The sequence below is a fragment of the Bufo bufo genome, chromosome 6 (assembly GCF_905171765.1).
Source record: "Bufo bufo chromosome 6, aBufBuf1.1, whole genome shotgun sequence".
Taxonomy (NCBI): domain Eukaryota; kingdom Metazoa; phylum Chordata; class Amphibia; order Anura; family Bufonidae; genus Bufo; species Bufo bufo.
The window spans coordinates 265,365,428-265,385,521 of record NC_053394.1 but is presented as its reverse complement, the minus strand read 5'-3'; positions in this window follow the sequence as shown (position 1 = coordinate 265,385,521).

Sequence of the window (20,094 nt, the reverse complement as noted above, 5' to 3'; positions counted from 1 at the left end):
GAAACCACCACCCCATCAGCCAAAATCGGAGCGGGATCCTCCGAATCACTCCCCCCAGGAAAACTACGTGACAACGCATCTGCCTTGACGTTTTTATCCCCAGGGCGAAAGGTGACTACAAAATTTAACCTAGTAAAAAAAACTGTGACCATCTAGCCCAGGGGTCAGCAACCTCCGGCACTCCAGGTGTTGTAAAACTACATCTCCCATCATGCACACTTGCTTGGCTGCTCTCTAAACTCCCACACAAGTGGAAAGAGGATGCTGGGAGTTGTAGTTTCACAACAGCTGGAGTGCCGAAGGTTGCTGATCCCAGATCTAGCCTGTCTAGGATTCAGGCGCTTAGCAGACTGAAGGTAAGCCAAATTCTTGTGGTCAGTATACAGTCATGTGAAAAAATTAGGACACCCTTTGAAAGCATGTGGTTTTTTGTAACATTTTTAATAAATGGTTATTTCATCTCCGTTTCAACAATACAGAGAGATTAAAGTAATCCAACTAAACAAAGAAAACTGAAGAAAAGTCTTTTCAAGATCTTCTGTAAATGTCATTCTACAAAAATGCCTATTCTAACTGAGGAAAAAGATAGGACACCCTTGCCCCTAATAGCGAGTGTTACCTCCTTTGGCTGAAATAACTGCAGTGAGACGGTTCTTGTAGCCATCTACCAGTCTTCGACATCGGTCTGAGGAAATTTTACCCCACTCCTCAATGCAGAACTTTTTCAGCTGTGAGATGTTTGAGGGGTTTCTTGCACGTACAGCCCTTTTCAAGTCACCCCACAGCATCTCAATGGGATTCAAATCTGGACTTTGACTTGGCCATTCCAGGACTCTCCATTTCTTCTTTTTCAGCCAATCTTTGGTTGATTTACTAGTATGTTTTGGGTCATTGTCATGTTGCATGGTCCAGTTCCGCTTCAGCTTTAATTTTCTAACTGATGGTCTCACATGTTCTTCAAGCACCTTCTGATACACAGTAGAATTCATCGTGGATTCTATGATGGTGAGCTGACCAGGTCCTGCTGCAGCAAAGCAGCCCCAAACCATGACACTTCCACCTCCATGCTTCACAGTTGGTATGAGGTTCTTTTCTTGGAATGCTGTGTTTGGTTTACGCCAAACATGTCCTCTGCTGTTGTGTCCAAATAATTCAATTTTGGACTCATCTGTCCAAAGAACATTATTCCAGAAGTCCTGGTCTTTGTCAACTTTATCTCTGGCAAATGTCAGTCTGGCCTCGATGTTTCTCTTGGAAAGCAAAGGTTTCCTCCTTGCACACCTCCCATGCAAGTTAAACTTGTACAGTCTCTTTCTGATTGTAGAGGCATGTACTTCTACATCAACAGTAGCCAGAGCCTGCTGTAGTTCTCGAGATGACACTTTAGGGTTTTTGGAGACCTCTTTTAGCATCTTGCGGTCTGCTCTTGGGGTGAACTTGCTGGGGCGACCAGTCCTGGGCATGTTGGCAGTTGTTTTGAAAGCCCTCCACTTGTAGACTATCTTCCGGACAGTGGAATGGCTGATTTCAAAATCTTTTGAGATCTTTTTAAATCCCTTCCCAGACTCATAGGCTGCTACAATCTTTTTTCTGAAGTCCTCTGACAGCTCTTTTGCTCTCACCATGGTGCTCACTCTCACTTCAACAGTCAGGAGCACACCAAACTAAATGTCTGAGGTTTAAATAGGGCAAGCCTCATTCAACATGCAGAGTAACGATCTACTAATTATGTGCACCTGGTGTGAGATCTGAGCCAATTTAAGAGGGAATACATGTGAGGGTGTCCTATCTTTTTCCTCAGTTAGAATAGGCATTTTTGTAGAATGACATTTACAGAAGATCTTGAAAAGACTTTTCTTCAGTTTTCTTTGTTTAGTTGGATTACTTTAATCTCTCTGTATTGTTGAAACGGAGATGAAATAACCATTTATTAAAAATGTTACAAAAAACCACATGCTTTCAAAGGGTGTCCTAATTTTTTCACATGACTGTATACTGTGATAGGATGAGTAGCCTCTTCCACCCAATGACGCCATTCCTCAAAGGCCAATTTGATGGCCAGTAATTCTCTATCTCCTACATCATAATTTCTTTCAGCGGCCGAGAGTTTCTTGGAGAAAAAAGCAAGCGGATGCCATTTGCTAGGGGATGGACCCTGCGACAGAACTGCTCCGACCCCCACTTCTGATGCATCAACCTCCACGACGAACGGTTGAGACACATCAGGTTGCATCAGAATGGGAGCAGACGCAAAACATTTCTTAATAGCAGAAAAGGCCTGTAATGCCTCATCCGACCAGACAGAGAAGTTGGCGCCTTTTTTAGTCATATCTGTCAAAGCTTTTACAATGGTGGAATAATTCAAGATTCATTTTCTGTAGTAATTGGTAAAACCCAAAAACCGCATCAGAGCTTTCTGATTCTCAGGCCGGTCCCATTCCAGTACCGCCCGGACCTTTTCGGGGTCCATACGAAAACCAGAGTCAGAAAGCAGGTATCCCAAAAATGGTAGTTCCTGGACAGCAAATACACATTTTTCCAATTTTGCATACAATTTATTCTCCCGAAGGATCGACAACACCTGTCTCACGTGATCCTAATGGGTCTCCAAATCGGGTGAGTAAATTAGTATGTCATCAAGGTAAATAACAATGAACCTTCCCACTAAATGATGGAAAATATCATTGATAAATCGCTGAAAGACCGCTGGCGCATTAGTTAAACCAAAGGGCATGACAAGATGCTTCCACTCATCTCCTTCCTTAATTCTGATCAGATTATAAGCTCCTCTTAAATCCAACTTGGAGAACACCTTGGCTCCGACAATTTGATCAAATAGATCAGATATCAAAGGAAGGGAATACGGATCAAGCACCGTAATGAGATTCGATTCCCGGAAATCTAAACACGGTCTAAGTGATCCGTCTTTCTTTTTTACGAAAAAGAAGCCGGCAGCCACAGGGGACTTGATGGCCTAATATGTCCCTTTGCCAAACTTTCGGCAATATACTTCCGCATAGCTTCTCTTTCAGGTTGGGAAAGGTTATATAGCCGAGATTTTTGCAGTTTAGCTCCAGGGATGAGATTGACCGGACAATCATATTCTCGACGGGGGGGCAACTTCTGAGCTCCACCCTCAGAGAATACGTCCGCAAAATCAGAGAGAAACTGAGGTAGGACCGTAGTTGACACCAGGGGCGTAGCTATAGGCTCATGGGCCCTGGTGCAAGAGTTCAATTTGGGCCCCCCCTACCCTCAATACCGTTTCCTAACACCACCAGACCCCTGCACACCCACCATGTTCAAGATAAACTAACAGGATTGTGCTCCACACCCAGTTTATCACGCCGCCAGTTAATACATCCCTGATGTATTAACTGACCAATAACATGGAGATCCCAGTGCCAGCTGCGTTGCTGGTGGACGATTGGCATATACTTCTGCTGTGACCCACAGCAGAAGTATATGCCAATCGTCCACCAGCAAGGCAGCTGGCACTGGGATCTCCATGTTATTGGTCAGTTAATACATCAGGGACCCCCTGGCATGGGGCCTGGGCATAGCTAAGTGCAAACTGGGTGATCCATAGGCAGGACTGAGTGGCTGCCCTCATCCACCAGCCCGTCCCTAATGCCAGTCAATACCCCCTTAGGAAATCTCTCATCAGATGTGAGAGCAGCAGCGATCGATCATTCAGGATTAATGTGCACAGTGGGAGGCCTCCCTTAGGCAAGTGACAAACTGCCCCCCTCATTCTTATGCAAGTGACAAACTCAGCTCTGCTACATCTACAATGAGCAACTACAACAAATGTAATGCCAAACTGCAGTTCCTCTATGTGATGCCTTGGATAGCTTCCACTGGACCCACAGGCTGTGGGTCCAGTGGAAGCTATCCAAGGCATCACAATCACATAGAGGAACTGCAGTTTGGCATTACATTTGTTGTAGTTGCTCATTGTAGATGTAGCAGAGCTGGGTTTGTCATTTGCCTCAGATTGAGGAGGAGGGGGGGCAGTTTGTCACTTGCCTAAGGCCAGGGTAAGGGGGGCCTCCCACCCAGGCTGTGCACATTAATCCTGGCTGATCGATCGCTTCTGGCCTGCTGCTGTGCTGCCTGCAGTCACATCTGAGTGATGAGAGTACGGATTTGTTTTTTCCTAAAGGAGCGGGTATTGACTGGTCTGGTCTGGTCTGCTCTGGGGCTGCTGGGCTTAGTTATCACTGAGTATGTCACCGCCACTGGCGCTCCCACCAGGCGGGTTAGGGCCCCTGGACCGGACTCACTCACTCAGGGACAATCACAGTTCACAGACACACACTTTAACTGGTCTGGACCGGACCACCAGGACCCTGGTCCGGTCGGATGGTCCAGCCAGCCACGCTCACCTCAGCACAGCAGACAGTCTGGCAGGCAGTCGCACTCGCAGGCTCAGGATAGGAGGAGCCGAGGAGGGGAGCTCTCAGCCAGGAGAGGAGGCGGAGTCAGTCAGTACCGGCGGCTGCACACAGCTTCCTCTTTCGTCTTCTGACCTCAACTGAAGCCGCTCCCCCTCCCTCCTCCTACTTAGCCTGCCCTGCCCTGCACAGTGCGCGTCACGCAGGGCCTCGCCTCCGCTCCATGTGAATCTGATTTCACTCACTTAAAACTGTTATCAGCTGCGGGCCGCGTTCTCCTGGCTGAGGGGGCCCCGTGGGCCCCCCTGACTTAGGGGCCCGGTCGCAATTGCGACTGCTGCGACCCCTATAGCTACGCCACTGGTGGACACTCCTGAGATATTAGCACAAAGAGTTGTCCGTACAAAATTCACTCCAGCTACTGATTTGTCTTGTTTGCCAGTCAATAGTAGGGTTATGCTTTATCAAACACGGTAAACCTAGAACCATCGGAGCTGGCAAGCCCTTCATAACAAAACAAGAAATGGACTCAACATGTGAATCAGCCACCCTTAACTGAATGTCATGAACGATATGAGTAATACTCTTTTGTGAGAGAGGAGAGGAATCAATAGCGAACACTGGTATCTCTTTATCTAATGTGCTAGTTCTAAAAGCAAGATTTTGGAGGAAATGAAAATCAATAAGGTTTACCCCCGCACCACTCTCAACAAATACCTCAAAATCAAAATTTCCTGAGTCTAGCGCCACCATGGCAGGCAGGAGGAAATGGGTATTGCAGGGAGAATGCATATTTACTTGCTCAGACTCCCCATTCACACTACCAAGAGTCAGGGAAGTTTTTTTTTTCTCTTTATGTGAATACCTCCGTAGTTTTTCATTACCGCTTTGAGGTTTAACAAAAGTACATGCACAAACAAAATTACCTTCTTTTCCACAGAAGTAACATAGCTTATTCAGCTTCCTAAAATCCCTATCACCTGAGCGAAAGGAAACCTGGGCCAACTGGATAGGCTCCTCTCCTGCCCCAGATTCAAATGTCATATTACTCCGGGGGAATAGGTGGGACGGATCCACTTTCAGACGGGACCCCCCGCTCGAGAGGAATCTTATACCTCTCTCTAAGACGTCTATCAAGCCGCACTGCCAAAGGCATGGCCGTCTCCAATGAATCGGGATACTCATGAAAAGCAAGGGCATCTTTCAACCTCTCAGATAGCCCCTGACAAAACTGACTCCGGAGTGCAGAATCATTCCACCCCGAGTCAGTTGCCCATCTTCTAAATTCTGCACAATATGACTCCGCAGTACGTTCTCCCTGTAACAAACTGCGCAACTTAGATTCAGCCATAGAGACCAGGTCTGGGTCATCATAAATCAAGCCCAAGACTCTGAAAAATTCATCCACCGACCGGAGGGATGGTGAACCGGTCGGCAGAGAAAAAGCCAAGAACTGCGCGTCCCCTTTGAGCAGAGATATAATGATCCCCACTCTTTGATTCTCGTCACCAGATGAAATCGGCCGCAGACGAAAATACAACCTGCAGGACTCCCTGAACCTAATAAAGTCATCACCACCCCCTGAGAACCTATCAGGGAGAGCGACTTTAAGCTCTAAGCAGACCTGATTTCCTCCAGCGGCGCCAGACGCCAGAGCATTCTGACACCGTGCAACAGAACTGCGGAGGTCAGCAACCTCCAGCGATAATCCCTGCATGCGATCAACCAAAGCATCCATAGCCCCCATTTCGCAAACAGCAGGGAAATGACAGTTTTCCGGCGGTTTATGATGTCAAGATAGGTAGGTAAGCGGGGAAATAACTAAACACAGGAAAACAAACAGAACAAATGACTAGGCCCAAAAGCTAGGGAAAAAAGGGTCACCTCCTAGCGATCCCTAAAAGTTTTCCCTAAACTGCTGTGCCCATGTGCATACCCTAATGGTGGATATGCACATGCCCTCATGCCTAAACCTATACACCCTAGGCAAACCCTAAGCTGTAGAGAAAAGGGAAGAGGCAACCTGCTTCTTCAAAACCCGGAGGATGCAAGCGTCTCCCTAGAGGCCTAGATAAAAAACACAATGGGAAATAATGGAGAGGACTTATCTAGAGCAGAACTGGAGCCGACGATCCACCACACATCCAGAGCTCAGAGGTAAGAACTGTAACCCGCACAGGGCACTGGGGGAAGAAGGGATAAATAGCCTCACTAATAGAGATGGCCTTGCGGTTCGCCCAGCTGTCGGTTCACGGCGAACTTTGCTCGTTCGTTGTTCGCCGAACATATGGCGATATTCGAGCCCGCCATATTCTTTTACATTGTGAAGAACTTTGACCCATGACACATCCATCAGGTGGTACAGGACAGCCAATTGAGATATTTCAGCACATGGACATACCCCCTACCTTATAAATAAACCTGATCTGGGCGCCATTTTACATTCAGTCTTTTGTCAGTGTAGGGAGAGGTTGCTGTGTGGAGCAGGGACAGACTGTTAGAGTGTTAGTGACACAAATCGCTAGCTAATAGGTCCACAAAAGTCCTTTTAAGGACTGGTATAGGTGTACTATTGATTGGTGTGCAGTATATAGGGGTGAAATACACTTATAATATACTTTCTAATATAGAAAGCATATTATAGTGGATTTGTATAGTGCAGCATTGTGACCGGTGATCGGTTCTGCAGCGATACTACAACTACAAAGAGTGACAAACGCAATTAGAAAAAAGTATTATAACTGGTGTGATAGCTCAGTGGCCCCCAAAACCACATATTGAAGCAGGGTGTTATATAAGAATATACTTTTCAAATAGTGTACAGTATTTGGGTACTGCAGAAATGTATCCGCTTTCACTGCGTTACCTCTGCTACACACAGTGAGAAAATTAAACACTAGTCTTTTCCGGCATAAAGTTCCATCACAGGGGCTCTATACCGTAAAATAACTGATCAGGCATATCCCCATGCATTCTGAATGCAGAGTAATCCGTTCAGGATGCATCAGGAGGTCTTCAGATCAGTCGGTAAAAATGTGAAAAAAAATACAAGACGGATCCGTCTGTCCGCATGACAAGCGGAGAGACGGATCCGTTCTTGTAATGCATTTGTGAGACGGATCCGCATCTGGATCCGTCTCACAAATGCTTTCAGTCACATCCAAATCGGTGGATCCGGCGGGCAGTTCCGATGACGGAACTGCCCGCCGGATCACACTGCCGCAAGTGTGAAAGTAGCCTAAGTCGCGGTAAGCCCAGCACTCACTTAGGGACAACCGCCTTAAGAAGGCACCTGGCCTCCCATCCCCGAGCCCAGTGGGAGCAACGCCGTCAGAACCCACAAAGCCACACTCCAGGCTCTAACCGTCCAGCCTCTTCTCCTTCTCCTCTCTTCTCACAATTGTCCTCCACTCCACCTTCCATTATGCCGTCCTCACGTTTGTCTGGAAAAAGGCAGGCTTCCGTTGCTCAAATGTTCGAGCGTAAAAAAATTACGACGACGGATAACCCTCTTGCCCAACGGTTGACCGCCAACTACTGCCATATAAACTTGTGGACTCGGAGGCCTTTCGAAAATTTCTAGCCATTGGAACACCACAATGGAAGGTCCCAGGAAGGAAATATTTCTCGCAGAAGAACATTCCAGAGCTATATGGCCACGTTCACCGGCAAGTGAATGTATCTCTGGCACACAGTGTCGGTGCCAAGATACGTCTGACCACAGACACGTGGTCTAGCAAACACTGGCAGGGAAGATATATAACTTTTACTGCCCACTGGGTGACCCTTCTGACGGCCATCAAGCATGTAACCCGTGGCACCCTTGTAGATTTGGTATTACCGCCATGGATTGCATGCAGGTCTACCTCTTCTTCTCCTCCTCCTCCTACTCCATCCTCCCTCTCCTCCTCGGCTGACTCCTCCTTTTCCGCTGCGCCACCCAAGATCCCCAGAATCTATTCGACATGTCAGGTGAGAAGTTGCCATGCTGTGCTGCGTCTGTTGTGCCTGAAAGCCAAGGCTAACACCACTCAATTTGACAGTTGGTAAAGTGGTGTGCGACAACGGTGCCAATCTGCTGAGCGCGCTGAAACAGGGCAAAAGGACACACGTGCCGTGCGTGGCACACGTCCTGAACTTGGTCGTGCAGCGATTCGTTGTCAAATACCCTGGGGTCCAGGACGTCTTGCGGCAGAGGCCAGGAAAATCTCGGGCCATTTCAGAAGATCTTACACGGCCATTGCTCACCTTGCTGACATTCAGCAGCGACACAACCTTGCCCATCAGACGTCTTATTTGTGACTGCCCGACGCGATAGAACTCAACCTTGTATATGCTTGATAGGCTGCTCCAGCAGAAACGTGCTGTTAACGACTACCTGTACGAACTCTGCGGCAGGACAGGTTCTGGGAGCTTGTTTTTTTTTCACCGCGCCAGTGGCTGCTCATGCGCGACTCATCCAGACTTCTGCGGCCATTTGATGAGATCACCAAACTGGTCAGTCGCAGCCAGGGCGCCATCAGTGACATTGTACCTTTTGCCTTCTTTCTGGAGCGTGCATTGCGTTGTGTCATTGATCAAGCCGTCGAGGAGCAGGAGCAGGAAGATGAGGAAGTCGCAATGCTGGATGAATTCCCAGGGGGGGCTACTCCATCTGAGACAAGTCAACAACAGGAGTCTGAAGAGGAGTCAGAGGAGGATGGTGTTGGGGAGGAGGAGGAGCAAGAAGAGCATGCTTTAAACCTTTCTGGGATCCCTGGGGTTGTCCGTTGATGGGGGGAGGAGAACGAGGACGACATTATCTTGGACGATGAGCAGGAGCCAGGCCACTACACCGCTTCCAGTTTAGTGCAAATGGGGGCCTTCATGCTCCAGTGTTTTAAGAGGGACCCCCGTATAAAAAGCATAAAGGGCAAGGACCAGTACTGGGTGGCAACGTACTTAGACCTCCGGTACAAACAAAAATTGGCGGAAATGTTACCACCATCACAGAGGGCTGTCAAAATGCAGCACTTCCAGGCCTTGCTTAGAGAAATGCTGCATTCTGCTTTTTTGGGCGCTGGCAGAGGAATTTCCACTCACAGAGAAACAGTTGCGGGTACCAATCCAACAGCACCTGCAAGAAGAGGGCGGTTTGAAGATGTGTTGGTCACTTCTGATATGAGATCATTCTTTCCGCCGACCCATCGACAGCTGTCCTCCGGATCCAGCATCAGGGAACGCCTAGACCGACAGGTGTCCGACTACAGGCTTGACCTCTGGCCAGAGCTGGCACAATTTGCAATGGAACTGTTGGCTTGCCCCTCGTCAAGTGTCCTGTCCGAAAGGACGTTTAGCGCAGCAGGGGGGATCGTGACCGTTAAGCGCACTCGCCTAGCTCACGACAGTGTTGACTACCTCACATTTCTAAAAATTAATGAGGCATGGATCTCGGAGGAATTCAACACATATGACCAGTAGACCATGTTTGATTCAAATTCCTCATGACAGCCCATATCCGCCACCACCCATAACAATTTATGGTCCCTGTCTTCGGTAAATACAGCGGCATAAAAGGCCTTTTATGTCCGTTGAATGCCTGTAATGGCTGACACTTCTGTATCCTGTGAATGCCTAATGTACCACCAGCCACAGAATAAAAAATGCTTTGCTGTCAGGTGAACGCCTGTCGGCTAATTTTTGGGGCCTGTAATGGTCGACACTTACTTCTGTATCCTGTGAATGCCTAATCTACCACCAGCCACAGAATACAAATTTATTTGCTGTCAGGGGACCGCATGTCGGCTAATTTTTGGGGCCTGTAATGGCCGACACTTATGTATCCTGTGAATGCCTCATTTTCCAGACTGGAATGGAAAATCAATGGGTCTGTAAACGTTCCTCTCAATTGTGGAACGGATGCGGACACATTTTACAGACGTGTGAATGGACCCATATGTATTTGATATGTATTTACCGGCTGCTGTCAGTTCTGGCTGATTTAGGCCGAGCTATTACACTAAAACCGAGCAATATTACAAAAAACAAAATACACGTTACAGGGGCGTAACTAGAAGTGACTGGGCCCCACAGCAAATATTTGTAAGGGCCCCCCCCAGCGCGCTTCACACCTTCCTCTTCCTGTGTAAACCCCACTCCTTTGGCACAGTGTAGCGGTATACTGTATATTGTGTGGCACAGTGTAGGCTATATGTGTATAACATAAACATATTTCACATGAAAACTTACAGTTACTTGACCCTTGGGGATCTCGGACGCCACTTCAACACTTGGCCGGGGGCTCGGTGGAGCTGATGTTGTGCTTTATCCTAATGAGAAAGATTTCATAATAAGGATTTGGAGAAGGGGCAGAGGAATAGCAGAGCAGGGGGAGGCTGGTGCTGCTACTAGGGGGTCATACCATGGGGGAGTAATAAAGCAAACCATAATGCCCCCCCCCAGTAGTAATAATTCTCCTTATAATGTGACAGTGCAAAAATACCCACTTGTAATGCCCCCAGTTGAGCTAATGTCCCCATAGTGCCCCCATAATGTCCCAGTATAAAATACCCCTATATAGTGCCCCCAGTAAATGCCTCCATAGTGCTCTTCTCCCCCCTTCCTGCTAGTGCCCCCCATAATGTACCAGTATAAAATGCCCCATATATAGTGCCCCAGTAGATGCCCCTCAGTGTCCGGCCTCTGATAGGCTGCCGGCCTAGTGTCCCCCATAATGCCCCCCATCATGTGCCAGTATCAAGTGCGTCTCTCCTCCCCCCCACATGTCCCAGTATCATAGTGCCATCTCCCCCCCCCCACAAAAAAAGTGCCAGTATCAAGTGCCTCTCTCCCCCCCATGTGCCAGTATCAGGTGCCAACCCCCCCCCTCCCCCCCAGGTGCCAACCCCTCTCCCCCCCATGTGCCAGTATCAGGTGCCAGTATCAGGTGCCTCACCCATGTGCCGGCATCAGGTGCCTCTCCCCCCCATGTGCCAGTATCAGGTGCCAACCCCCCCTCCCCCCCAGGTGCCAGTATCAGGTGCCTCCCCCCATGTGCCAGTATCAGGTGCCTCCCCCCCCCATGTGCCAGTATCAGGTGCCAACCCCCCCCAGGTGCCAGTATCAGGTGCCTCTCTCCCCCCATGTGCCAGTATCAGGTGCCAACCCCCCCCCCCTCCCCAGGTGCCAGTATCAGGTGCCAACCCCTCTCCCCCCCCCCCATGTGCCAGTATCAGGTGCCTCTCTTCCCCCCCCCATGTGCCAGTATCAGGTGCCAACCTTCCCCCCCCAGGTGCCAGTATCAGGTGCCAACCCCTCTCCCCCCCATGTGCCAGTATCAGGTGCCAACCCCCCCTCCCCCTCCCCAGGTGCCAGTATCAGGTGCCAACCCCTTTCCCCCCCCATGTGCCAGTATCAGGTGCCTCTCTCCCCCCCCCAATGTGCCAGTATCAGGTGCCAACTCCCCCCCTCCCCCCCAGGTGCCAGTATCAGGTGCCTCCCCCCATGTGCCAGTATCAGGTGCCTCCCCCCCCATGTGCCAGTATCAGGTGCCTCCCCCCATGTGCCAGTATCAGGTGCCTCTCTCCCCCCCATGTGCCAGTATCAGGTGCCAACCCCCCTCCCCCCCCCAGGTGCCAGTATCAGGTGCCTCCCCCATGTGCCAGCATCAGGTGCCTCTCCCCCCCCATGTGCCAGTATCAGGTGCCAACCCCCCCTCCCCCCCCAGGTGCCAGTATCAGGTGCCAACCCCTCTCCTCCCCATGTGCCAGTATCAGGTGCCTCTCTCCCCCCCCAGGTGCCAGTATCAGGTGCCCCCCCCCCCCTTGTGCCAGTATCAGGTGCCAAACCCCCCCAGGTGCCAGTATCAGGTGCCTCTCTCCCCCCCCATGTGCCAGTATCAGGTGCCAATCCCCCCTCCCCAGGTGCCAGTATCAGGTGCCAACCCCTCTCCCCCCCCCCATGTGCCAGTATCAGGTGCCTCTCTCCCCCCCCCCATATGCCAGTATCAGGTGCCAACCCCTCCCCCCCCCCCCCCCCAGGTACCAGTATCAGGTGCCTCTCCCCCCCCCCCATGTGCCAGTATCAGGTGCCTCTCTCCCCCCCCCAATGTGCCAGTATCAGGTGCCAATTCCCCCCCCCTCCCCCCCAGGTGCCAGTATCAGGTGCCTCCCCTCATGTGCCAGTATCAGGTGCCTCCCCCCCCATGTGCCAGTATCAGGTGCCTCCCCCCATGTGCCAGTATCAAGTGCCCCCCGCTCCCCCCATGGCAGTAACAGTCGGGTATTAAAAAAATAAAAATAAACACTTCTACTTACCTCCATGTCAGCGATGCGATGCAGCCTCTTCCTGTATTGTGTCCCGCCCTGTATGTCCATATATGGAGTCAGTGCTTATATTTCAGAAAAGGTTTCTGCTGGGATTCGAACACACGACCTTCTGTATCAGAGACAAAGCATCTAACCACAAGACCATATGAGACGCCTTGCTGCTGACTGAAAAAATTTGAGACTTCTACTGCTATAGCTGGCTAAGTGTACATCTATACACATGACAGCTGCTCATATATAGAGATATAGCAGAACTGAGTGTGCTGGGACAGCTGTCATATAGAGATATAGCAGTGCTGGGTGTGTTGGGGCAGCTGTCATGTGTATAGATGTACACTTAGCCAGCTATAACAGTAGAAGTCTAATTTTTTTTCAATCAGTTGTAATGCAGCCTTTATGGTTGTGAGGGTAAAGGCTTTGCCTCTGATATACCCCTTGGCAGCCCGGGACCCGAAGCAGCTGCTTCCCCTGCTTCCCCGGTAGTTACGCCACTGACACGTTATAACTGTATAAACGATTTATATAACTTATTAGAAAAAAAAAGCATGATCACCTCCTGCACCCCCTTCATGGCCTGGCGTTGCCTCTCCTCCATGGACTTCATGCGCTCCTGAATGGCCCGCATATCGTTGCGCTGCTTCTTTTGCATTTTTGCCAATTTGGCCTTCAATGTCTTCATTCCTGTTTGAAAAAAAAAATATATGAACATTATTTGCAATTCTTATAACCTTTATTTTGTGGTGCATCTGACTTTATGATTGCTTGCTATTACACCTTTTTGTGATAAAAGTTGTCCAAAAAATTGCCTTTTTTAAGAGTTTTACATTTTTGACAGCTGGTTGTTACAGATGCGGCAAGACCGAATATTTTTCCTTATTTTTTTGTTATTTCTATTTTACACAATACAAATCATTGTTGAACCAAAAACAATTCATGTTTTACTGTCTCCATATTTTGAGAGCCATATTATTGTTTTTATTTGGAGATTGTCTAATGGTAGAGTCTCATTTTTTGCCGAATGAACTGACCGATTGTTACTATTTTGGGGGCATATGCCTTTTTTATAGCTTGGTGTTGCACTTAGTAATGTTAGGTGAACAAATTAATATTTTCTTTTAATTGTTTCTTTTTTATTTATTTTTAAATTGTTCACCGGAGGGGTTAGATCATAGGATATTTTTATAGAGACGGTCGATATGTACACGGCGGTACAAAATATGTGTGTTTGTTTATTGTTTACTTTTATTTTATTTTATTTAAAGTCTTTATACACATTAACGATTTAAATCTCAATACCTTAGTTAGTGATATTTATGATCATTATATAGTTTATTAGTTAGTGATATTTCAGTACAGTATAATTTTATTTTGTTTGTTAGTTAGTGATAGTTCTATTGAGTTTAATATTATTTATTAGTTAAGTTAATGGTTTTAATGTAGATTAAAGAGTTATTGCCCAGTGTTCTTTTTTTGTATTACTATAGTGTATGTTGTCGCCTCATTGTTGGCCCTTTTAATGTTTATGTACATGTTATGGATACATAATCATATTTCTATGTGCGCATATTTACCCTCCTGGCGGGGGCTGGTGATCGCCTCCTCTTCCTCCGAGTCCTGAGATGGGGTGGTGCTTGAGGGTACAGGACTTTCCACCTCCTTCACTTCTCCCACATCTGGTGGGGGTGGCTCAATAGGCTGGGAGGGTCCGGCCTCCTCCTCCTCTTTCTCCTCAACCTCCACGGCCTCCGCCGATCTCTTTCTCCGAATGGAGGAAATAGGAACTTCTGTGATCACAGAATGTTCAGATTTTAGATAAACAACTCCAAAATCTTAAGAACATTAGATATAAAGAAATTCCAATATGGAGGGATCTATATAGAATTGCAGTGGCTGCCAGCTTTATGACGCATAACCCAATCAAAAATTAATAGTATGAAAAAAGACATCCCTTCCACAATGTCTTGATGAAACAATAGGGCGAGAGGAGACCCATGGGATGGGATTATCTCCTGAGTGTATCATAGGATGATCTACTTCTGTACACCGGAGTCGGCTACTTCTTAATCCCATCACTAACACAATAGAACAAAGGGACAAATAAACTAACACATTCATTGGGAGTCTCAGAGCAGAGTTAACCCTTATTGCGTTTATGGATTCACACCATGCAACTTTAATGGGGAATAGGAAAGATGTGGCCTATAAACTGATGTCGCTGTGTGCTCCTTTGTCTCGCGTTCTCACAACCGAAAACGACCGCCAGAAGTACAATCGGGAAATCCTTGGTGTAGTGTGCGTTGATGTGTGAGCAATTCCTCCAAAATAACATCACAGAGACGTTCTCAAGTAGGTTCCAATAATGTGCCCGCTTCCAACGGCTAGGCGTGGTTTATTTATACCAGAAGATGGGAGGCGGTCTTACAATCATGACCAATAGGGAGACAGGTTATGGTATGAAGTGATTGGCTGGAAGGCGGTCTTACAATCATGACCAATAAGGAGACAGGTTATGGTATGAAGTGATTGGCTGGCGAAGATGTGAATGATCGCGCCCTTTCCGTTGCCGCGCTTATTCTTGCGGATGAAGAAACCTTCGTTCGACGGTCCTCAACCCTCCCGCCTCAGCCGGCGCCATGACACTGGTATCCTGCAGTAATACCAGGCTGGGCACAAATCAGCTACAGGTCGGGATGACCAGACCATCGTGCAAAAGTCTCTGCGCAGATGCGAACGCGAATGAATCTGCGCATCTCCATAGGATAGATGGCGACCATATGGCGAACAATAATTTTTCCACAACAAAACTCAAACAAAAAATCATGGTTTATAGTTCCCTCTAACCCAAATAGGTCAAAGTGGGGGTCTCCATAGTCCTGGCTCAATAGCCCGTAGGAAGGAGCCTAGCCCTCAGGCTTCTACTGCAGACACAGTGATGGTTCAGTCCGTCATTTGTCTGGCACAAAGCCAACACATCACATCACCCAAAGAACACCATCCCCACAATGAAACATGGTGGTGGCAGCATCATGCTGTGGGGATGTTTTTCAGCAGCAGGGACTGGGAAACTGGTCAGAGTTGAGGGAAACATGGACAGGGATATTCTTGAGCAAAACCTGTCCCACTCTGTGCGTGATTTGAGGCTAGGACGGAGGTTCACCTTTTAGCAGGACAATGACCCCAAACACACAGCTAAAGCAACACTTGAGTGGTTTAAGGGTAAACATATAAATGTGTTGGAAAGACCTAGTCAAAGCCCAGATCTCAATCCAATAGAAAATCTGTGGTCAGACTTAAAGATTGCTGTTCACAAGCGCTAACCATCAAACTGAAAGGAGCAGAATCAGTATTGCAAGGAGGAATGGGCAAAAACCCCAGTGGTAAGATGTGGCAACTGCACATAGAGACTTAACCAAAGCGACTTGAAGCTGTGATTGACGTAAAAGGTGGCTCTACAAAGTATTGACTTTAGGGGGGTGAATAGTTAAGCACATTGACCTTTTCTGTTATTTTGTCCTATTAGTTGTATGCTTTACAATTAACCAATTTAAAAGAAGGTCTAAGTTGTGGGCATGTTCTACAAATTACATGATGGAAATCCTCAAACAATCGATGTTAATTCCAGGGGGTGAGGCAACAAAAAATGAGGGGGGTGAATACTTTTGCTTAGCACTGTATACATTACAGTGTTGGCAAAACATACAAAAGTTATTTACGCATGTACCTGGGCATTTTTCGTCCCGGATTCTTTTTATAAACCGGTGGTGTCTTCGCTTCATGTCTGACCATTTTTTATGATGGCCAGACGTCGGTGTTTGCGACCCATTTGGCGCCAGATCTCATAGGCCAGCTCCCGCACAATTCGCTGCTTCTCGGCGTGGGACCAGGTGCGGTCATATCCCCCCCCCATCATCCGCTGCAAGAGAAAAATGCAAGCATATAATCCCAATTTTTAACAATAATAGTATTGAAAATTATTTACTCAAGTAAACTGCAAAAAGTATTTAATGCTTTGAGGTGGAAATATTAGATTTAGGCCGCCTACACACGGGCGTGTTTTTTCAAAACTACGGACCGTACAAACCTGTCCTGCTGAGTAGACAAGCGCATGGCGTCATTGGTTGTTATGACGACGTGCGCTTCCGGCCACCACCGCTGTACTGTGATACACTTGTATGATTTATACAAGTGTATTAATGTACAGCGGTGGTGGCAAAAGAAGCGCACGGCGTCATAGCGAGTTAGCAACCAATGACACCGTGCGCTTGTCCAGTCTGCAGGACGGGTTTGTACGGTCCGTAGTTCTGAAAAAACACGCCCGTGTGCATGCGGCCTTACTGTTACGGTTAGAAGATGGGATTGTATTACGACTGTATGTGGGTGGGGTCTGAGCTATCAGATACTGTCCAGCTAAGCAGAGATAGAAACATAGAAACATAGAATGTGTCGGCAGATAAGAACCATTTGGCCCATCTAGTCTGCCCAATATACTGAATACTATGGATAGCCCCTGGCTTTATCTTATATGAAGGATGGCCTTATGCCTATCCCATGCATGCTTAAACTCCTCCACTGTATTTGCAGCTGCCACTTCTGCAGGAAGGCTATTCCATGCATCCACTACTCTCTCAGTAAAGTAATACTTCCTGATATTACTTTTAAACCTTTGCCCCTCTAATTTAAAACTATGTCCTCTTGTAGCAGTTTTTCTTCTTTTAAATATTCTTTCCTCTTTTACCTTGTTAATTCCCTTTATGTATTTAAAAGTTTCTATCGTATCCCCTCTGTCTCGTCTTTCTTCCAAGCTATACATGTTAAGGTCCTTTAATCTTTCCTGGTAAGTTTTATCCTGCAATCCATGTACTAGTTTAGTAGCTCTTCTCTGAACTCTCTCCAAAGTATCAATATCCTTCTGGAGATATGGTCTCCAGTACTGAGCACAATACTCCAAATGAGGTCTCACTAGTGCTCTGTAGAGCGGCATGAGCACCTCCCTCTTTCTACTGGTAATTCCTCTTGCTATACACCCAAGCATTCTGCTAGCATTTCCTGCTGCTCTGTGACATTGTCTGCCTACCTTTAAGTCTTCTGAAATAATGATCCCTAAATCCCTTTCCTCAGATACTGAGGTTAGGACTGTATCACTGATTTTATATTCTGCTCTTGGGTTTTTACATCCCAGGTGCATTATCTTGCACTTATCAACATTAAATTTTAGTTGCCAGATTTTTTACCATTCCTCTAGTTTTCCTAAGTCCTTTTCCATTTGGTGTATTCCTCCAGGAACATCAACCCTGTTACAAATCTTTGTGTCATCAGCAAAAAGACACACCTTACCATTGAGGCCTTCTGCAATTTCGCTGATAAAGATATTAAACAATATGGGTCCCAGAACAGATCCCTGAGGTACCCCACTGGTAACAAGACCTTGGTATGAATATACTCCATTGACTACAACCCTCTGTTGCCTGTCCCTCAGCCACTGCCTAATCCATTCAACAATATGGGAGTCCAAGCCCAATGACTGCACTTTATTGATAAGCCTTCTATGTGGGACAGTATCAAAAGCCTTACTAAAGTCTAGATAAGCGATGTCTACTGCACCTCCTCCATCTATTATTTTAGTCAGCCAATCAAAAAAATCAATAAGATTAGTTTGACATGATCTCCCTGAAGTAAACCCATGCTGTTTTTCATCTTTCAATCCATGGGATTTTAGATGGTCCACAATCCTCTCCTTAAGTATGGTTTCCATTAATTTCCCCACTATTGATGTCAGGCTTACTGGCCTATAGTTGCCCGATTCCTCCCTACTACCTTTCTTGTGAATGGGCACAACATTTGCTAATTTCCAATCTTCTGGGATGACTCCTGTTGCCAGTGATTGGTTAAATAAGTCTGTTAATGGTTTTGCTAGTTCACCGCTGAGCTCTTTTAATAGCTTTGGGTGTATCCCATCAGGCCCCTGTGACTTATTTGTATTAATTTTAGACAGTTGACTTAGAACCTCTTCCTCTGTAAAGACACATGCGTCAAAAGATTCATTAGTCTTCTTTCCCAACTGAGGTCCTTCTCCTTAATTTTCCTTTGTAAAAACTGAACAGAAGTATTCATTGAGGCAGTCAGCTAGTTCTTTATCTTCTTCCATATACCTTCCTTCTTTAGTTTTTAATTTGGTAATTCCTTGTTTTAGTTTCCTTTTTTCATTTATGTATCTGAAGAATGCCTTATCGCCTTTTTCCCCTGACTGAGCTAATTTCTCTTCTGCCTGTGCTTTAGAAGCTCTTATAACTTGTTTGGCCTCTCTCTGCCTAATCTTATAAATTTGTCTGTCATCCTCGTTTTTTTTTATTTTTATAATTCCTAAATGCTATCTTTTTGTTTTTAATGATTTTGGCCACTTCTGCTGAGTACCACAGTGGTCTCTTCCTTTTTTTGCTTTTACTGACAAGCCTAATGCAATCTTCTGTTGCCTTCAATAGTGCCACTTTTAAGTAGTCCCATTTCTCCTGGACTCCAATGAAACTGTTCCAGTCTGATAGGGACTCGTATACCACTAATCTAATTTTAGAAAAGTCAGTTTTTCTAAAATCTAAAACTTTTGTTTTGTGTGGTGTGACTCAGTCACTGTACTTATAGTAAACCACACTGACTGGTGATCACTAGATCCCAAGCTTTCCCCTACAGTAATATCAGATACCAAATTCCCATTTGTGAATACTAAATCTAAAATGGCCTCCTTCCGGGTTGGCTCCTCCACTACTTGCTGTAGAGATAATCCCAGTAGGGAATTTAGAATATCTGTACTCTTGGCAGAACTAGCTATTTTGGTTTTGCAGTTTACATCTGGAAGATTGAAGTCTCCCATAATGATAACTTCCCCCTTCAATGTCATTTTAGCTATTTCCTCAACTAGTAGATCATCTAATTCTTTGACTTGGGTAGGTGGTCTATATATAACACCTACACGAGTTACCTTATGATTATCAAGCTGCAAGGTAACCCAAACTGACTCTAAATTGTTCTCGCTAACTTGTATCAAATTCGATTTTATGCTATCTTTCACATACAGGGCCACCCCTCCCCCTTCTTGCCTTCTCTGTCTTTCCTGTATAGAGAGAACCCTTGTATTGATATATCCCAGTCATTACTCCCCTTGAACCACGTCTCAGTAACAGCCACTACATCTATATTCTCAGATGCCATTATAGCCTCAAGCTCATTGATCTTATTCCCTAGACTGCGATCATTTGTAGACAAGACTCTGAGCTTGTCATTTCTTAACCTTTGTGCTACTGGCCTCTTCTGGCATTGTTCCGGGGGGCAGTCGGACTGCTGGATTATCACTCTTTTGCCCCCCTTTCCTAGTTTAAATGCTTCTTAGCAAATACTTG